The following is a 4,673-nucleotide window of genomic DNA, read 5'->3' on the forward strand; positions in this document are numbered from 1 at the left end:
GTCTTTTTTTGATCTCTTGGGTAGATTGCTACCTGATTGTATCTTGAGTATCTATCTAAAAAGCAAAAATATTGTTGGCCAGCTAGTCTCTCTAAGATTTGATCAATAAAGGGTAAAGAGAAATGATCTTTACAAGTGGCTGCATTAAATTTTCTATAATCTATACAGACATGCCATCAAGTGAAAAGTCATATTGGCACTAGATCCCCATGGTCGGTACAGACAACCATGAGTCTAGATTTTTTTGGAACAACTTGAGTGAGACTCACCCAGTAGCTGTTAGAAATAAGATAAATGCTACTAACATCTAACCATTTAATTACCTCCTTGACTACATCTTGTATATTCAAGTTGAGCCATCTTTACATTTCTCGAATGGGTTTGGCATTGTCCTCTGTGTAAATATGGTGCATACATATTGACGGACTAATGCCTTTTAAATCAGCAACAGTCCAACCTATGGCCTCTCTATGTATTTTCAATACATTCAGCAATTGGTCTTCTTACTCAGGGGTTAGGTCAGAAGCAATGATTACTGACAGAATTTTCTCATGTCCTAAAAATTGTACTTAAGTGATTCAGGCAAAGATTTCAGTTCAAGTTATGGTGGGGTGTGAATTGAAGGATGTAGTAGTTCAGTTTCTAGCTTAGGTAAGGGCTCAATTTTTATTGACCAAGGTAGTGAATATGCTGGATGAGATGAATCAAGCAAGGCATTCACCTCCTGATTTTGGATTTCTTCAATGGGTTCATTCAAAAAATCATCTTTCATCAAATCTAAGGAGAAATTGATTTCAACTATCTCATTTATCAGATCAATTATCGAACAGCTTTTCTCTTTTTGAGCATACTTTGAGACATTAAAAATGTTAATTCTCACCTTTTGATCTCCAAAAGAAATATCCATGACTCTTATTTTACAATTGATATTGGCATTGGCATTGGCAGTGGCTAGGAATGGATGTCCTAAAATTATGAGATTTTGATTTAGCTCTTGGGATGGCTCCATATCAAGTATGAGAAAGCATACTAAAAAATAGTATGTATTTATTTTGACTATGACATCTTCGATTAGACCACATGGTATCTTTACAGATCTATCAGTTAGTTGCAAAATAACCGATGTGGCTTTCAGTTCTCCTATCCCAAATTTTTCATAGACCGAGGTTGGAAGTAGGTTGACACTAGCTCCTAAGTCTAACAAGGCTCAGTCAAAGGTGATGCCTCTTATAATGCATGAAATCAAAGAAGCACTAGGGTCTTTCATTTTTTGAGGTAATGGATTCAATAGGATTGCACTAACATCCTCAGACAGCACAATTCTCTTCATAGTTTGTGACTCATGCTTTTGGGTGCAAAGTTTCTTAAGAAATTTAGCGTAAGTTGGGACACGTTGAATTGCATCGAGGAGGGGTAGATTAATGTGAACTTGCTTAAATAACTCCATTAGTTTCTCGTTGCGTGCTCCTTACTTTTTGCGGGAAGAATCGACTTCTAGGGCTGAAGAAAATGAGACTCTTGATTTATATATCTCAGGTAACTCATCCGCTCTCTCTTTTTTTTTTTTCTTTTTCACTCAGATCAGTATCAGTTTTGGGCTCAGGTTCTTCTATTGGGTTAGTCTCAGTACTAACTTCTTCTTTCAAGTTCTCATTTTGGCTAGCATCAATACTAACCTCTCTCATCTGGCCATGATATGGGTCCTTAAGAATCCTACCACTTCTAAGCTTAGAAATTATTTTGGCATTCTCAAATTGAAGATTCTTAGGTAGGACATTGGATTGATGACTAGGTTCAGGTGATTGGTGGGTGGATGGATTGTTCCTAAGATTTGGTATCGGTTGGCTTGGTAATTGACCTGATTCTCTCCTCATTGTAGACTCAGCTAACTATCCTATTTGTGCTTCTAGCCTAGTGATAGATTGCTATTGGGACATAATCAATTGTTGGAGTTGATCAGATCTATCATTGGCTAGATTGGTCTGTTGAGGAGGTGGATATGACGGCTGATTGTGATATGGTAGCTGGGTAGGCTGATTAGGCTGACCTATATTATAGGCATAATTCTAGTATTGGGGTCTATTTTGAAAGTTTTACATAGGAGGAATTTTGGTTTGAGCCTAAGTCTGTTGGGATCTCCAAGAAAAATTTGGGTGGTTCCTCTAACTTGGATTATATGTGTTTGAGAATGGATCTTTGACAGGCATGGAGTAACCTTGGACCGCTTGAACTTGTTCTTAGATGAAAAGTAAAAACTGTGCAGCCATGGGACATTCACTCATATGATGGGTTGGGTTAGCACAGATAGAACAAATCTCCTGATAATTAGGAGGTGGTGTGTATTACGTAAAAGATTGTTGACCTAGGATTAGGAACTGATCTAACTTCTAGGTAAGAAGGTCGATTTTATCTAATTTTTGAGCTATTAAGTTTAAGTCAGCCTTAGAACTAGAGTCTGTTTGTTTGATCTCAAAAATTTCTGCCCGCTTTTGGTGAGGAATCGATCTTTCATAGGAAGATAATGAAGCATGGTTGATCAAGTTTTCACTCAAGATTTCCAACAAAATATAGGCTTTATCCTCACTCTTACTTATGAATGCATCTCTACAAGATGTATCTACCATCTATCTATACTAGTCACCTAAACTCTCATAGAAAGCTTGAACAATTTGCCACTTAGATAGGCCATGGTGTGGGTATTTTCTAAGAAGTTCCTTAAGTCTCTCCCATGACTCATAAATTTGTTCTCCTGAAAGCTGAGCAAATCTAGTGATGGCTCACCTCATGGTGTTGGCTCAACCTATGTGATAAAATTTCTTAAGAAGCTCATGCTGCATTTCAACCCAAGTTCGGATCGGTCTCCCCATTGTGCCAAGTCAGTCTTGGCTTTGTCCTTAAGTGAGAAGGGAAATAGGGTCAGTCTAAGTACATCATCAGTAAAATTTTGAATCTTCATCATGGAACAAATTTTTAAGAATTTATTTAGATGCTTGTAAGGATCTTCATTGATGTTCCCATAGAAAGATGGGAGCATTTGGATTGTGGTCGACTTGATCTCATAATGGTTTGCAGGGATATCAGGTAAGTGGATACAAGTCGATGGATTATAGGTGGAAGAAATAAAATATTTCTTCATCTACCTAGGTGGTTCTTTAGGGTTTCCAGCCATTTGATTTTCAGATTTCACATGAATCAGCTATTCAATTTCAGGATTAGATTCAACTAGATCAGGATAAAGATATCTCCTACCATGCATGTACCAGTGCAAACTCTAAAGTGTGTGGTTCAGATTTTTCTCTTTTTTTTTTAAGAAGAGGGAGAAAGGAAAGAGAAAGGGAAGAAAGAGAGAGATCCTAAAGATAAGAATCCTAAGAAAGTCCTAGACCTAAAGATGATAGATGAGAAGAATTAGTTGTGGTTAAGTGTTAATTGTAATCCAGTTAGCAAGCAATTAAACCTAGACACCCACAGATTTTTTAGACCTAATAGTTTAATGTAGAGTGGTTCGGCCTAGATGCAAGTTGGGTCTGCTCTCACTTCCTTCAACTAGTCAGATAAGAGGTGGGGTCGTGGGGGCCCCCCCATTGCTTGCCTTAGATACCAATTGGATTGGCCAAGTAAGCTAACGGAACTAATTAAATAACCACGAGTCCACTTAGGCTTAGCCTTTGTAACCTCTTGTCTTAGACACCAGTTTCAGGGGTGAGTCTAAACTTACTTTGCACTTGACTTTGCCATAATACTCAAACTAAACTCAATTGATCTAAGGGGTCAACATCTACTAAATTTTAATTAGGCTTGGGTTAATGCAGGATGTTGGTTGGTTATTTTTGGGCTAAGAAAGGGTGATAAAATCTCCATCTTATCTTATTAATGGGTGTTACCCTTAAGTTGATTTCAGATGAATATGCACAATCAATTTTAATTAAGGAGTTCTATGCAACTAAATTATATGCATAAAATTAATCAAACTGAAAGCTTATCTTGTCTCCAGCGATCACCAAAAGTAAATCTAAGATGATGAATGCTTCTAAATAATTAAGTTTCTACTCTTATCATGTGATTTTTATTAAGTTTATGTGGATGAATTTTATATTAATTTAAAAAAAATAGTAATTAATACTAAAAAAAAGTAGTTTAAGGTTAAAGTTAGGATTGATCTCACCAAATTGAAGCATTTCGCCCTTCTTTTCTTCTCTTTTTTTCAGCAAAAAGATAAAAAAAATTAAAAAAATTAGTAAACTATATTCACAAGAAAATCAAAAAAATCAAATATTAAAATTGATGCCTTTCCTGACAGCGACGTCAAAAATTGATAGGATCGTGATGTTGTCGTTAGGACACTATGATTATCTAATTAATTTTAATTTTTTAAAAATATTAAAAATATATAAAAAATAGTGAGTTGGGTCAAATCTATAGAGAAGACAATACTTTGATTTGAAATCTTTGATTTTATAAAAAAATAAAATTTTAAAGAAAATAATTTAAGTCAAAAAATAAAAATTAAAAGTATGAAAAATAAATTGAGTACTAAGATCTACTATTTAGATCCTAGCTTCTACTTATAATAAAAATAAATAATAAAAATTTAAAGTACATAAAATAAATTGATACTAAGATCTACTAATAAGATTTTAGCATCTACTTGCAATAAAAATAAAAGATAAAAA

The 4,673-nt window shown here is 34.9% G+C and overlaps 1 non-coding gene across 1 annotated transcript; it reads left to right on the plus strand.

Annotated features, from left to right (window-relative positions):
• The first annotated feature begins 2,682 nt into the window (after positions 1–2,682).
• Positions 2,683–2,789, plus strand: LOC114913069 (small nucleolar RNA R71). The gene has a single exon (XR_003799103.1). It is a non-coding gene; the product is annotated as a small nucleolar RNA R71 (small nucleolar RNA).
• The last annotated feature ends 1,884 nt before the right edge of the window (positions 2,790–4,673 follow it).

The sequence above is a fragment of the Elaeis guineensis genome, chromosome 5, assembly GCF_000442705.2.
Source record: "Elaeis guineensis isolate ETL-2024a chromosome 5, EG11, whole genome shotgun sequence".
Lineage (NCBI taxonomy): Eukaryota > Viridiplantae > Streptophyta > Magnoliopsida > Arecales > Arecaceae > Elaeis > Elaeis guineensis.